This window comes from Rana temporaria, chromosome 1 (assembly GCF_905171775.1).
Source record: "Rana temporaria chromosome 1, aRanTem1.1, whole genome shotgun sequence".
NCBI classification, from domain to species: domain Eukaryota; kingdom Metazoa; phylum Chordata; class Amphibia; order Anura; family Ranidae; genus Rana; species Rana temporaria.
In genome coordinates this window covers 253,906,493-253,923,633 of record NC_053489.1, presented here as the reverse complement: position 1 = coordinate 253,923,633, position 17,141 = coordinate 253,906,493, and the positions used below count along the sequence as shown (strand labels likewise).

Genomic DNA, 17,141 nt, shown 5'->3' with positions numbered 1-17,141 from the left:
TGTCCCTTTAAGAAATTCCACAGCGGACAGCTGAAGACACACTAAGTAATCCCAAGCAGCAGGATAGCATTAAATAAGCCTATATTAAATACAGTCTTGTAAAGGCTATATGTGAAGCGGGTAATTCTAGAACAGAAATAGTACTTACAGTATTCGTTTGCAGAGGACGAGTGTTTTCCAGAGTATTGCAGCAGCAATGGGATCTTTTATGGAGGTCTCCTGGTGCGGGATATCTTGCGGTGTCCGCAGCAAACTCTTGTAAAGTTGGCAGCGCAGATCCAGGGAAAGGGTGGTTTCCGTTTAGGAAGGATAGTAGCTGTAGTTAAAATGTAGCCAAGCCGGCTACGGCCGACAATAATAGGACAACGTGTACTATGCACGCTGTCCTGTATATAGGAAGGCAGGTGTAGTGCATAAGCACTAATTCGAGGTGCACTTCCGCGCTCCACGGTGGAACGCACGCGGCACCAGGCGATGATGTCATCGCGCGGTAGCCGTATGCGTTCCAACGTGGAACGCAATACGGTGCCGCGAGCTCCTGTTACAAGCTCTCTCTCTTACTCTTGTGAGGGTTTGCCAGGAAGGGAGGGGGGATGAGTCATAAGATGGCCAATGAGAGCTGCCTCGCTGCAGCGCTGGAGGTGTGCCTCTGTGTGTCTGTGTAAATCCAGGAAGTGAACAGGTAGCAGCTTCAGCTGCCCATAGTTAAAATGGCTGCAGCGAGACTTAGTGGAGGGAGCTTTTTGCAGCATATTTGGTACAGAATCACAGTACAGGCAGTCCCCGAGTTACGAACACAATAAGGACTGTAGGTTTGTTCATAAGTGGAATTTGTTCATAAGTCGGAACACTGCATTTGTAAGTGTAACTTCCGGTCGGAACACTGCATTTGTAAGTGTAACTTCCGCCTGTGCATGGATGTGGGATGTTTCGGGCATGCAGTTTTGTTATCTGGGGCACTTCTGGCCATACAGTACATGTAGTACTGCAGTGTGGGATGTGTCTGGAGGTGCTCGGAGGTATCAAGGACCAGCGTTGAGCACAAGCAGCCGGCATTTGAGGCCGTTCGTAAGTAGGAGTCGTTTGTAAGTCGGGTGTTCGTAACTCTTTAAGTCCAACAAGGTGCATGCCACCTCCGGAACCTATATATTTTATTTACATCTGGCAGTTTTATGGAACTCTGGAAGGATAGCTAATGCTCAATGAGGTGGAGGGTAAAAGAAAAGAAAAGAGGGTGCTGAAGCGATTACCAGCTGGGAACCGGAAAGGAAATCATGTAGACATATTCGGCAGCACACCAAGGATCATTTTGAAAAACGTCCAAAAATTCTTTATTGCATTGAAGCGATCAAAGCAGCAACGTTTCGAGGTCGCACAGGACCTCTTTGTCAAGCAAAGAGGTCCTGTGCGACCTCGAAACGTTGCTGCTTTGATCGCTTCAATGCAATAAAGAATTTTTGGACGTTTTTCAAAATAAGCCTTGGTGTGCTAGCGAATATGTAGTATGCCTGCACATTTTACAAAGTGGCTGAATTCCTGGCGTACAGCTTTACTTCCTGCCATTATTTCTCCTCTGCTCTTCTATTGACATATTGTTTACCCCCTAAACCGGGGGTTGGCAATTTGTCGATCTCTATCAACATGCCGATTGCAAGAAGCCGACAGGTAGATCATGAACACGGTTCTGCCTCCTCAGCCTCCGCTACTCTCATGTTCACTGCAGAGCGGAGAGCGGGAGGCAGCAAAGTGATGAAGGGCGAGGGCGGGTGCGGCAGCTTCCTTAGTGATTGGTTGCTAGGTGGTCCTAGCAACCAATCATCAGCTTGTAGTTATGAAAAGTTAAATCTGGCAGCTCCAGCCTTCCATCCAGCACTATGCTCCTGATCTGTGCTCTGCTGAACTCACGTTGTCAGGTAGGAAGTGCTGCCTACACAGTGCTGTGTGTTTGTGTGTGTGGGGGAGGGATGATGTGAAGGGAACGGAGGACGACACTGTTGGAGGGGGAATAGATGACACTACAGTGATGGGGGGATTGTGATTAGAAAGGGACAGAGGACACTACTTTGGGGGATGGGGAGGCAAATTGCACTACTTTTAGGGGCAGAGGGGCAGACTTTGTGGGGGGCAGAGGACACTACAGGGGGGGTGGGTTAATCTGAAGGGGGCATATAACACTGCTTTGGGGGTACAGAACACTACTGGGGGAGAGGGGGCAGAGGACACTACAGTGGGGGGGGGTGAATGGAAGGCAGGCAGGACACTACTGTGGGGGGCACAGGACACTGCTATGGTGGGTAGAGGACACTACAGTTGGGAGGTGATGTGAAAGGGGCAGAGGTCACTGCATTGGGAGGTACAGGATACTATTTTGGGGGAGGGGGCAGAGGACTCTACAGTGGAGGAGGGGTGATGTGAAGTAGGCAGAGGACACTACATTGGGGGATACGGAACACTTTTGTGGGGGGGAGGGGGCAGAGGACACTGCTATGGGGGAGCAGAGGACACTACAATGGGAGGGTGATGTGACGAGGGCAGTGGACAATGCTATGGGGCAGCAGAGGGGCAGTGGACATTACTGTGGTGGGGGGTGATGTGAAGGGGGCAGAGGACACACTGCTATGGAGTGGGCAGAGGGGCAGGGGACTGTAGTGGTGGGGTGGTGATGTGAAGGGGGCAGAGGACACTGCTATGGGGGGGGGTATTGTGAAGAGGGCAGAGGACACTGCATTGGGGTGGAACAGAACACTTTTGTGGGGGGGGGGCAGAGGACATTGCTATGGGAGGCAGAGGACACTGCAATGGTAGGGTGATGTGAAAGGGGCAGACGACACAGCTATGGGGCGAGGGGCAGGGAACACTACTGGGGGGGGTGATGTGAATGGGGACAGAAGACACTACTATGGGGGGGGGGGTAATGTAAAGGGGAAGAGGACACTGCTGTGGGGGGGGGGCAGAGGACACTACTGTAGTGGGTGATGTGAAGGTGGGCAGACGACACTTCTGTGGGGGCGGGGGGGGTAATGTGGAGGGGGCAGAGGACACTACTGTAGGGGGGTAATGTGGAGGGGGGCAGAAGACACTACTGTAGTATGTGATGTGAAGGGGGGCAGAGGACACTACTGTTGGGGGGTAATGTGGAGGGGGCAGAGGAGACTACTGTAGGGGGTAATGTGGAGGAGGCAGAGGACACTACTGTAGGGGGGTGATGTGGGGGGGGGGGCAGAGGACACTCCTGTGATACACACTGTGTTCTTCATGCCATCTTTTTGTTAGGAGCTTGATAGATAAGACAACCCGGGATCTTTTATTATTTTCTCCATGTTGTCTAGGTAGATATCAACCTCTAAAAGGTTGCCTACCCCTGCCCTATACATTATAAGATTGATGCTTCAGCTCACAATTTCTGTTGGTTCATGTAACAATCTGACTTTTCAATCCCCACTTTGAGAGTTTAAAGGATATTTTAAAAGCAGATAAACAAGTTACAGTATAGAATGCTATTGTTTATAACACAAAAATAAGGGCAGTCCTCAATTTACAAGATGACAGGATTGTTTATTTCTGTACAAGGCACCAACTAAGATGGCCTGAGGAAAAATAAAAAGAATGAAATATAAGGGAGTCTAAGAAATGCCGCAACGGTTTAATGTAAGAGCAGATGTACAGTAAACATGGGGGCTGCTCAGAATAAAGGATAATTAAGAAGAACAAAGGAGTATAATATTGGTTGTTCACTATAACAGCACTCATACTACAGTTTTAGTAATTTATGTATTACATAGAGACCTTAGTAATCTATAAAGTTTACAGGAAATAAAACAACACAGATAAGCAATAAAGTTTTCATGGCGCTTCATTCATCATTAAACATTATTACATCTACCCTTTAAAGTGTGCTATGCATTATATTGTTCTCTTTTTGTATTATATTATATAATACATGCTATTTGCAGCCTGAATGATTTAATCTTTAATAAGCTTATAATAAGTAACTATCTAAAATCTCTAATGTTTCTTTTTTTGTAACGTTCATGTAGGACTTTTATTTTAAAAGTCAACTGCACCCAAAACTAATAATTAACTTTTGAATGATTGCTTGTGAGTTTAATCACATTCTTATCTATTATTTCTCATAGGATATAAGTATTTTTTTTACGTCAATAGTAAAGAAATGTACCATGCAGCAATTACATAATTTGCACATTTTTATATGAGTCAAATGGTCTTTTTAGCCCAGGTGTTTGGCCCAGATAGAGCACATCTGTATATGTCAGATTTGTACATCCCTGCATATGACCAAATCATGTTAGCATGTCAGTAGTTTTTGGTGTGGGAATTCTAAAAACCTCTGTAAAAAATCCCAAAGCGTTCCTAATCTCTGACATATACATATTGGGTAAGCATCTCATACTAAACCTGTGTGAAGGCCAACACTTTCCATAGTTCCTAAAATGAACTCCTAAATTGTAGCCTCCCCCAACACTTAAAGGCCGACTCCTCTTGTCCCCAGGCCCGGATTTACTCCCTTTGCCACCTCAAGGCCGGGTCCTTCAATGCCGCCCCCCCCCCCCCCCTACACACACACACCATCACATAGGGGGCCTTCATCCAGACTGGCCCAGGGCACAACACATCAGGGTACAGTGCACATCAGGGCACGGTACAGAGCTCAGCACATCAGGGCACAGCACATCAGGGTACAGGGCACAGCACATCAGGGAACAGCACATCAGGGTATAGGGCACAGCACATCAGGGTACAGAGCCCAGCACATCAGGGCACAGGGCACATCAGGGCACAACATGTACAGGGCACATCAGGGCACATCACATCAGGGTACAGGGCACAGCACATCAGGGCCCATTACAACACATCAGGGCACACCACATTGAGGCACATCACATCGGGGAATGGGGCACATCAGGGAACGGGGCACATCAGGGCATGGGGCATATCAGGGCACGGGGCACATAGCACATCAGGGCACATAGCACATCAGGACACGGGGCACGTTGCACATTATGGGGCACATGGCACATCGGGGCACATGGCACATTATGAGGCACATTGTTTACCAGCCAGCATGCAGAGTAGCGCAGGAAGCTTGTGTAATAAGTTCTCTCTCATGTCACTCAGGGTACAGGGCACAGCACATCAGGGTACAGAGCCCAGCACATCAGGGCACAGGGCACATCAGGGCACAACACGTACAGGGCACATCAGGACACATCACATCAGGGTACAGGGCATAGCACATCAGGGCCCATTACAGCATATCAGGGCACACCACATTGAGGCACAGCACATCGGGGCACAGGGCACATCAGGGCACAGGGCACATCAGGGCATGGGGCATATCAGGGCACGGGGCACATAGCACATCAGGACATGGGGCACAGGGCACATTATGGGGCACATGGCACATTGGGGCACATAGCACATTATGGGGCACATTGTTTACCAGCCAGCATGCAGAGTAGCGCAGGATGCTTGTGTAATACGTTCTCTCTCATGTCACTCTGCTCCCCAGCGGCCTCTCCTCTCTTCTCGTCCATCCCAGATGATGTCACAAGCAAATGGGGATGGACAAGAAGAGAGGAGGGGACACCGGGGAGCAGAGTGACATGAGAGAGAACTTATTACACACGCTTCCTGCGCTACTCTGCAAGCTGGCTAAATCTCGATCTACCCATCAGGCGCCAGCTGTCGGCAATTGACGGGTAGATCGCCGCAGACCTCCAATGCAGATTAGGTGGCCACTGTAACCGGCCCACTGAGCCCATCAGCCCACTGGGAAACTCCCGGTAGTCCCGATTGCCAGTCCATTCCTGTCCCCTGTTGCCGCAGCGCCACCCCTGCACCCAATGCCCCCCAGGCCTGGCCTCGTGGCTTTGTCTGGAATCCGGCCCTGCTTGTTCCCCTGGAATCCCCCTCCCCCAGCATTTAGTTTCGATTTCAGCTGCGATATTCAGATGGTAGGGTCAGAATTTGGCGTAAACCTCTCACCCTATATGCACAACCAAGCCTGCTAGAGTCCAGGCAGTAGCCTCTTATTCTTGATGATTTCCAGCTGAAACGATGAAAGACTTATTAGATAATCTGAACGGAGCAATTGTGGCCAGATACTTCTTTAATGCTCTGAAAACTTCCCATTCATGTGACTTTCCGGAGTTATCTTCTGGAAGGTTAGGTAATGCACAGATGTTAATTGGAGGGCCGTCGCTACCTTTGGTACAAAATGACCTACAGGATGCAACCCTCCTCTTTCTGGAAAGAAAACAATATGTTTTTCTGGAGCGCCAAGAGCTTGCATCTCAGACATTCTTCTGCCTGAAGATACTGCGATAGATACTGCTTTGTAGGTAATGTCCCCAACTGGACGCCGCTCTATTGGGGAAAATGGTAAAACAGACAGGAAATCCAGCAACACTGATAGGTCACACTTGGGAAAGACTCTCCTTCTTTTAATACAATAAATACCAATCCTTGCAGAGAGCACTATATATTATTTTTATTACATGCAATTTGTGATACCGGAGATCTGTTTCAACTTACTTAGAAGAGTCTAGAGTGCAGAGAGAGAGAGATCCATCCTGTCAGCTCAGCTCAGTGATTACATCTACTGACACATACCCTATTGGGAAAAGCGCTTGTGACCCTTTTGTTCATTCAGGGGTCCACTTTGTGAGGTGAGCTGCTAGTATTACAAGTAGGCATGTGCATTTAGTTTCATTCCGAATCGAAATTCGGACAAATTTCTCATTATTCGGACATTTGGATGCATACGAATTCCCGAATTGTAATATTGACGAATTTACCGAATCCGAACGAACGTTTTCGAATCGAAAACCCGCGGACGAAATTCGATTGAACATCGAAAACAACTTCTATTCGAATCGAATTCGAAAACAATTTGATTCGAAAAACAAATTCGAATGAAAATTGAAAGCAAATTTGAATCAAAATCTAAAAAATATAAATCGATTTCTAAAAAAGAATACAATAAAATAGAATATAAAATAATAAAACAATAGAATGAAAATCAAAGAATAGTAAAGAACAGAATGGAATTTAATACAATAGAATATGACCTGGCTTCTTCTATCTATCTATCTTCTATCTATCTTCCATTTTCTGAAATTCGAAATTCATATAGAATGAACTCAAATTCGAATAGAAAAAGAGTAGAATAATAAATATATATATATATATATATATATATAATATATATATATATATATATTATTCTACTCTAGTCTAATATTTTTCTATTCGAATTTGAGTTCATTCTATATGAATTTCAAATTTCAGAAGATGGTTATAAGTCGTTCGCGAATACGGATGGACGTCATGAATAATAATTAATGGCCATTTACATGCATCAAGCCTATTTTCCGTCAAAATGCTGCTGCCCGGGGAAAAGGCTGGGCCAAATGCCCTGTGTGCATGGGGCCTTATGGTTTAATCTTGACCTTTCAACCTGACACTTAACATGTCTTTAACCCTTAACATAATCCTCAATTTAACTTGCATTTTACAACTAAAAGAGAGCCTGTCACGCTTCACATAGAGATATTGCCTCTCACATCATCTAACAAAGATTCTGCACCTCCTGATAGTACCTGCACTTCCTTTCTCTGGAGCATTGCTATTTGCCAGGAAAGCTCTATGTCAGAATGATAAGCCAATAGGAATGTGTGAAGGTGGAATTAAAATGACAGCTCTGACTCTGGGGCGCCTGCCTTTACACGTACATAAACTTTAAATTGCATCCCAGTCCTAGTCTGTAGGGTTCAATATTGAGTTGGCCCAACCTTTGCAGCTATAAAAGTTTTAAATCTTCTGGGAAGGCTGTCCACAAGGTTTAGGAGTGTTTAGGGAACTTGACTGGCCGGCACAGAGTTCTGACCTCAACCCAATAGAACACCTTTGGGATGAATTAGAGCACAGAATATGAGCCAGGCCTTCTCTCCAACATCAGTACCTGACCTCACAAATGCACTTCTGGAAGAACACTCCCATAGACACACTCATATACCTCGTGGACAGCCTTCCCATAAGAGTTGAAGCTGTTATAGCTGAAAAGGGTGGGCAAACTCAATATTGAACACTACAGACTAAAACTTTTGGTAATATAGTGTACTTGTGCCTGCCAACATCATACATTGGTGCTTTGGGAATGGTATTTTGTGGGGAGATCACTTTCAAAGCAACCCATCCCCCATGTTGAAAAGGGCATTCAGGCTGGAATCGGGTCTAAGTAAACTGAAGTCTGATTGGTTACTAAAGGTTACTAGACTTTGAACATGATCCTTGCTCACTGCACTGACTTGTCTAATAAGCTTATATGTGTAAATGGGAATTATCTAATCTATATATATATATATATATATATATATATATATATATATATATTTGGAGAACAGCAGCTGGCATCTTGGAGAACTCTGTGGACATATTCAGCCGTATTCATGCCTCTCCTTTTTATAGGTACATGTGTACAGCATTGAAGTAAATGGAGATGCATGAAAGAGCACATTGGTATGCATTGACGCACATCAGTGATTGGTTTAGCGCACATTGAGATGCACTTTGTATTGTACAACAAAGTTTATGTGCGCACACATGCACTAAAGGGTTTTTAACGATTTTAATGGTGAATCTAGCTTTGTGCGCATTCCATAGAAAATGAACAGCAACTGAAGACAGTAAATGTGTGATGTCAAAAGGGAGGCAGGCTAACTGCTCTCAGCTATAACATGTCAGGGCATGTATGGGTCACAGGACAGAAAGCTAATTTCAAAATGTAACACATCTGGGCTAGAATTTATATAGAGTACTAGAGGCACGCAATGCTGTCATGAGATAACGTATGTAAGTATATGTATGTTTGTTATACTTGTTATTAACGTGAAATAGGTCTTTATATTATATTTAGCTGATTAACTGCTTCCGTATACCAGCAGATTTTTTTGTTTGTTACAACCAAAGATGTTACAGTTGTGGTAAATGATTTCTTAGCACCCATGCTATTCACAAATGTATGTTCATTAGAATGTATTTATTTCCTTAAAATTCTTAGTAACGTTTTTTAAAAGATGTGTGTCTATCAATCAGATAATGTATTTAAGCTCACGTTTAATATAATGTTTACATTCTATGACATACTGTAGGTGCTCTTTATGTTCCCAGTTATATTTAATTACATTTTTTCCTCTTTTTCTATCATTATTTGTTTTAATGCATTTTTATTTAGATGTTGGTGGTTTCTAGGACCACTCAGACTGCATCTGCCAGGTATTCCAAGTCTAAATTAATACAGATTATAGTAACCTGAAGCAGTGGAAGTGCAGAAAGGAAAGTTAGGTTTTACATTAACCCCTTCATGACCAGGTCATTGATACATAAATGCCCACACATTTAGCAGTACCAGTATTGTGGTGTGCTGTATTGGCAAAAATTATGATGTCCTTTTTTTTTTTAGACTATTGTGGTGCATTATCTTATTATCAATAAACATGCTGCCTAAGGCTTTTTGAGCAGGTCCGCCTGTCAATTTTTCAGTTGGACCTGTTGGAAGCTCCATTCAGCACTATGAGCAGGCTGATGTATACAGACTCATGTCTGATGCCGTGTACACACCATCACTTGTTGTGATGAAAAAAAACGACATTTTTAAAAACGTCATTTAAAATGACCGTGTGTGGGGAAAACGTTGTTTTATGTCTTCTGAAAAACAAAAAAAAAACAAAAAAAAACCCAAAAAACAAACATGCTTAAATTTTTTGTGTCGTTTTTCAAAACGTCGTTTTTTGTGTAATTTAAAATGATAGTGTGTGGGCAAAACGACATTTAAAACGACATTTTTAAACCCGCGCATGCTCAGAAGCAAGTTATGAAGCGAGCTTCAATGGAACAGAGTACTGTCGTACGTGTTGAACGTAACCGCGCTTTGCTAGAGCATTTTGAAAAAACGATGGTGTGTATGCTACGTAGTTTTTGAAAATGAAGTTTGAAAAACGTCGTTTTGTTTCATGTATTAAAACGACGTTTTATTTGATCACAAAAAACGACCGTGTGTACGCGGCATGAGTCTGTCCAGGTCTGGAAAAATAAAAGGAAAAGGACTGCTTCCTGTTTTCTTTTTTCCAGACCCCAAATTGACAGTTTAGAGGTAGCCTGATGTAAACAGACACAAGCCCATTTAGATTCGGCCACCCATAAAGTCATCAGGGATCTGAAGATGGGTGTCACAAAATTGACATGCGTCCTCTTCAGCTCCTACCTGTTCACAAATTCCCAGCTGACAATGCCTTAATGCAATGCATGTGAATACGTGTCAAAATGTGTTTTATCGCACTGCAATAGGTGATAGATGTGTATAGGCTGACTTTAAGGCTCCATTCACACCTAGGCGACAAAACGCCCGACGCTCGATACGCTGGAGGGGCGAATTTCCATTGCTGTCTATGAGATGGTTCACATCTCACGCCGAAACGCCGTACGCCTGCCGCCTGAAAACAAGTCCCGGACCCTTTTTTTCAGGCGGCATTGGCGTTCGGCCATAGACAGCAATGGAAATGATTTGTGGAAAAAAAAGTTACACAAATCGCGGCAAAATACGCCGCATACGCGGCGTTACAGTGTGAATGCATGTACACATATTCGCCAGCACATCAAGGATCATTTAAGATGTCATCTTTTGCCTGACGAAGAGGTCCTGCGTGACCTCGAAACGTTGCTTTTTGGATCGCTATTATGCATAACATTTTTGGACGTTTTTTAAATGATCCTTGGTGTGCTGGCGAATATGTGTACATGATTTGCTTTCCGGTTCCCAGCTGGTGATCGTTTCAGCACCCTTTTACTTATTGGCCATTTTCCTGGAAGGTGTGCAGTTGGAATATTTTGTGACAGTGTGAATGCAGCCTTAATATTAGGACACTTATCTGTCCTGGAGTCCAGCGCCGTCCGCAGCAGAGGACGAGCGATCGCTCGTCACTCTGCTGCCCCCCGCCATCCTCGGTGAGGGAACCAGGAAGTGAAGTGCTCCGGCACATGCGCAAGTCGCGCTATTCCTGCCGATTGGCTCCCGCTGTGTACTGGGAGCCGAGTGTTCCCAGAACACAATGGGGGGGGGGGGGAGGTGACGTCATGCCCGCAGTCTGCCCGAGACTGTGTGGCCGGAAGTGGGTGCAAATACCTGTCTACCTGTGACACCGGAGGGGGCGAGGATTCCGATCAGCGGGAGTTTCACTTTAGGGTGAAGCTCCGCTTTAAAGCTGTCAAACATGCATGCTAATGTTTGCTTGGCATTGAGGCCCACTCCTTGTGGTTGCCTAATGGTTAATCCCACTCACATGATAAATTAATCAAAAAAGACTGTGAGGAGTAATTCATTATTTGTCACTTAAAAAAAAAGGTTTGATATAGTGAATCTTCACAAACCAACATGTGGGCAGGGTCATCTGCCCGTGCACCTGGGGATACTATTCCCAGAGAGCTTGATCTACAATGTCTTGGACCAAGTGGGGACTGCAATCATGTAAAGAATCAAACATTGAAGCCTTGTACACACAATCGGATTTTCCGTAGACAAACCGACTTTTGTCCGAAGCAGCATGTCACTGGATTTTGTCTTGCATACAACTGGCACACAATTGTCGGCCAACAAACACGAACGTAGTGACATGCTAAAAGTACTACATGTTTTTTCAGCTCTTGAGCGTCTCCCTTTGGGCACCTTCTGTTTGGTGAGCATTGATTCTGAGCATGCGTGTTTGTACTTTGTACACACGATCGGAAAATCTGACAACAAACCATTGTCCACGGAAAATTTTAAAGCCTGCCATCCAACATTTGTCTGCGGAAAATCCGACAACAATTGTCCAATGGAGCGTACAAACGGTCGGATTTTAGGCCAACAGTCTGTCAACACACAATTCCCGTCAGAAAATCCGATTGTGTGTACGAGGTTTAAGGCAGTTCACTGAATTAGAGATGAGCTTTCACTGTGTGCAGTACTAAAGTGCAGAGTCCCTCTAAAAAGCGACTTGTCCAATGTCACTAAACACTGTTGGCTAGATTCAGAAAGAATTTACGCCGGCGTATCTATTGATATGCCGCGTAAATTCAAATCTGCGCCGGCGTATCTTCTTTCTGTATTCAGAAAGCAAGATACGCCGAAATTAGGCTAAGATCCGACTGGCGTAAGTGTCTTACGCCGTCGTATCTTAGGGTGCATATTTACGCTGGCCGCTAGGTGGCGCTGCCGCTGATTTCAGCATGGAATATGCAAATGAGCTGGATACGCCGATTCAGAAACGTATGTGCGCCCGGCGGATTTTTTTACGTCGTTTGCGTAAGGCTTTTTCGGGCGTAAGGTTATTCCTGCTATATGAGGCATAGTCAATGTTAAGTATGGACGTCGTTCCCGCGTCGAATTTTGAAAATGTTACGTCGTTTGCGTAAGTCGTTCGCGAATAGGGCACCGCCGGCGCATGCGCCGTTCGTGAGAAACGTCATTTACGTGGGGTCATGTTTTATTTACATAAAACACGCCCACCTCTTGACAATTTGAATTTGGCGCGCTTACGCCGGCAGATTTATGCTACGCCGCCGCAACATACGGAGCAAGTGCTTTGTGAATACTGCACTTGCCTGTCTAAGTTGCGGAGGCGTAGCGTAAATAGGATAAACTTGCGTCCCCTTACGTGAATCTAGCCCTGTAACTTCTACGTTTGCATTAAAAGGGATGTTCTAAACTTGCTCCCACTCCAGTAAAAGAATGGGGTCCCGCCGAGCACCTATACTTGCTCTTTAACTACTTCCTTCAGCGTACTCATAAGTACTAGACTATAGATCTCTGTAAAGCAAGTTTGGATCCCGTTGCTATTGGATACCGGCTGCTAGGAAGGGAGCCAGAACATCGACCTCCTCACTACCGGAGGACCTGTCACCTTACCAGGTACCACACTTAACTGGTAGCTTGTTCCTTACTTGGTTTCCCATAGTACCTACATTCCTCTTTGTGTCTTGCTGAATTAATCCTTTTGTAACAGTGTTACTCCATACCCTGCAGTGCATTTACAAACCAAAGTTATTTTCATATGCCAAAACAATCATGCACCCATTTGAATAACTTCAGACTAGGCTTAGAATGGTTAATGTAACTTTACTGAGCATGATATCGCATATAGTTTAATATAAACAACACCCTTTCACTAATCCTAACTAGAATAATGTAGTGGCCCAGGCATGACTCTTTGAGAGTCCATAATGACTTTGTCCATGGATTGTATGTCCTCTGCAAATTCCTGGTTTCTTCAGCATCGCCTCAATTGCACTCACAGATGAGGCTGTAACTCCTAGACCCACAAGTACCTACGTTCTCACTCACTGGACCCTAGCTGTCCCCTTTATAAAGCACAGGTGGGTCGGCTAGGACCAAAGCTCGGGGACTGAGCTAAAATCTATTTCCTCAGCCTGGGGCAGCTGCTGGCTAACTAAACTGTACACATTTTCAACCTGCCTACAGATGTTTCATGTTTAAACAATATGGCAGTTTTCCAGTTGTAACAGTTGTATCCATGGCAAACACATGTGTCCTATTGGATATTCCCACATCCATAAAACATTTTCACAGATTGTTTCTCATGTGCCTGAGGGACCAGTTGCTTGATTTATTGACATGATATGAGGTTCTTAATTTAATAGTATTACAAGTCAGTCATTATATGGACTGCTGTTTTGGGTCTATAAATTGTTATTGCTTTTTAATTAGACTATGAAATAGAAATATCTACAGATAAGCTATACTGGAAATTAAGAATATACATAAAGGATTATATTCAATTGTGATACTTAACCACTTAAAGGGTCACTAAAGGATTTTTTTTTTTAGCTAAATAGCTTCCTTTACCTTACTCCAGTCCTGGTTTCATGTCCTCTTTGTTCGTTTTTGCTTTGAAGTAGCTGTAATCCTTCTCTGATCTCCACACTTCCTGCTTGTCTGGCTCCTTATGAAAAAACTCATGCAAGCTTCTCACTGTGGTCCATGATCAAGAAGGTGTGATTACTGTGTGTCTAAACCTCCTCAGAACCAATCATATTCATTTTAAAAACAAGCACTGCCCTGTGTTTGTTTGTTTTTGTTCTGTGTGTCTCTGTACTTCACAGAAACATTAAACTAGTTTAAAAACTAAACTAAACTTCAGGCACATTATATGATTGATTTGTATCTATTTTAAATCATTTTTAAAAGGAATCAGTTAACTATTATGTCTCTATACCCTGTAAACAGTCATTTCAGCAAAAAAAAAAAAAAAAATGCCCTTTACTGCTCCTTTAAGGACCTTGCCTGTTTTTCAGACTTGGTGCTTACAAGATTAAAACATTTTTTTTGTTGCTAGAAAATTACTTAAAACCCCCAAACATTATATATTTATTTTTCTAATGACCCTGGCGTTCATTGCAATACTTTTTGTCACACCGTATTTGCGCAGCGGTCTTACAAGCGCATTTATTTGGGAAAAAAATTACAACAAGAAAATATGCCTTTAAGAAGCATGGGCGGAAGTGACGTTTTGACGTCGCTTCCGCCCTGCTATGCTATGGAGACGGGTGGGGGCCTTCTTGCCCTCACTCGTATCCCAGCCGAGCAGGAGACAGGACCCGATCACCTCCACCGCCGGTAAGCGGCGGATGGTGCGGGAAAGCGGCGGGATGGGGGGGCCCTCTCCCGCCGCCGATAATGGTGATATTGCGGCGAATCCGCCACAGAGACCACCCTTATTGTTTAAAGGACCGCAGCAGGAAAGATAGATATCTTGGTTGTGGCAGCAGCTGCTGCCAATACCGAGATATCCATCTTTTAAAAAATGACGTATATATACAGTGAGCGGTCCTTAAGTGGTTAAAGTAGTTGTTTATTTTTACACAAACTTCTCTGTTTGCTATTGACAAGTGTCCCAGTGTCTGTGCTTTATAAATACAATTCTGTTCTATACCTGATTTTAGAGTGCAACTCGGCGCTCAAGTGTCCGGCCGCCTCTCAACTCTCCTGATCTGACAGCTACAGTGGGAGGGGCCGATAATCCCCCACTGATGTCAGTTGGGAGGAGAGAAGGAGAGAGAGCTGAGAAGCTGTTCACATGAGAGCTGAGTAGCACTCTGAAATCAGGTATAGAACGGCATTTTATTTTTTAAGCACAGACACTGGGACACATGTCATTAGCAAACAGAGAAGTTTGTGTGAAATGTTTTGAGTAATTTTAGCATCAGGATGGGAGGGTCAGGCATTTGTAAGAGCTGACAGGCAGGGAGGGAGGGGGGGGGAGGATGGGGGAGAGCAGAGAGCAGAGCTGAAAGTGACGGAGGCATGTAAACTGACCATGGTGTCAGGGCTCAGCAGTCATGATAAACCATGGTTAGTTTACAGGGGTGAGGGTAGAACCAGGCAGGATCAGACAGGTTTTTTTTAGGTTATACAGGGGACACTGTATAACATACTTTAAAGGAACAGGATCGTTTTTTTTTTGTTTTTTTTTCTAAGGGGAAACAAACTCTTTAAAGCAGAACTATAGGCAAAGCTGACCATTGTCATTTTTTTTTTTTTGCCCTATGTGTTCCATTGGGGAGATTTACCTTCACTTCCTACAAATGAAGGGAATCCCCTGGGACCCCCCAGGTTACCCGGACTAGTGTCCCCATTTGAAGATTTCATCTCTATTATTTTTCTGCGGACAACCAAAAATTTTGGATTTTCATTTACTTTCACTTTCAATGATAATGGTAAACAAATAGAGAAAGTGAATCTCTCTAATGTGGGCACATGCAGCAACTAATGTTCTATTCCTCTGTCCAAACCTAAAACAAGTTTACTGCAAAATCCCCACACCCATGCAAACCCAAAAATTAAATAAAATAAACCCGCACAAATAAAAGTAAAGAGGTGAACTATCAAAATAAACTTAAAATACAATAATGAAATGTGTATGGATTGAGAGGTGCTCATCATAAGACTCCTTTCACACAGGGGCAACACGACTTCTGGCATGACTTTGGGAGGCAACTTGGACACGACTTGAATGTGAATCACAGCGCGACCTGAGCAACTTCAAGTCGCCTCCAGGACAGGAGGCTTTCCAGTGGCCAATCAAACAACAATCAGCTCTGTGGGAGGGAGGGGTTTGCCAGAGAAATGTATGTGTCACGTACCTGGTCTTGTAGAGTCTGATGCAGGGTAGCCTCTCTTACGACTCTGGTTCGCGAGCCACTGGATATGAGACAGCGGGCTCGGAGCACAGAGGGGTAGGAGTGCCGGGTGGTAAAGTGTAGAAGCAGGTGGGCGAATTCCTCTGGCAAGAAGATGCTGAACGCTCAGCGGAGGAAGGGTCAGCGACCCGCACAGAAGCTGCGACTACAGCGGCACAAGTTTAGTACAGTTCAGGTATACCGGGAAAGCAGGGTCAGACAAGCCGGGCCATAACAGGTGATCGTGCAGAAAGATGGCTGAAGAATAGTCGGTAAACAAGCAGGTGGATCTGGCAGCAGTGAAGTCAAGCAGGCGGATGGTCAAACGGAGCCGGGTCAGGATAGGAGAGATGAGAGGAGTCAGACAAGCCAGGTTCGGTGTTCAAATCAGGTTTCAGGTAGAGTGGTCAAACAAGCCGGGTTCAGTGTTCAAATCAGGTTTCAGTTAGCAAACAGGTCTCAGATAGTATCCACGTCAGAACTGCAGATCAGGCAGCAAAGACACTGTGCTGCTGAAGTGTTTAAATAGGGCAGCCTGCTGTTAATCACTGAAATCAGTCTGCACCGTTAACCCTTAAGTGGCAGATCCATGACATTGTGAGGTGTTTAAATAGGGCAGCCTGCTGTCAATCACTGAAATCAGTCTGCACCATTAACCCTTAAGTGGCAGATCATGACAGTATGTTCTCTTCCTGTATTGTTACTTCTGTTAAGACAGTGATCCGACATCTGAGGCGACTTCCATTGAAATCAATGGGTACAAGTTGCCTACAAGTTGCCTTGAAGTCAGATTGAAGTAGTACAGGAACCTTTTCTGAAGTCGGAACAACTGCAGTAGTGTGCATTAAGACGGCTCCATTCACTTACATTGATTTTCTCATGCAGCG

The 17,141-nt window shown here is 44.5% G+C and overlaps 1 protein-coding gene across 2 annotated transcripts in view; it reads left to right on the top strand.

The window, feature by feature from the left end:
* The first annotated feature begins 8,743 nt into the window (after positions 1-8,743).
* The window catches only part of LOC120940965 (osteocalcin 2-like), a 194,125-nt gene continuing 185,727 nt past the window's right edge, over positions 8,744-17,141 (top strand). For both annotated transcript variants that reach the window (XM_040354156.1, XM_040354145.1), the window contains exon 1: positions 8,744-8,874. The gene's annotated coding sequence lies outside the window, so the exon portion shown is untranslated. The remainder of the gene's footprint in view (positions 8,875-17,141) is intronic.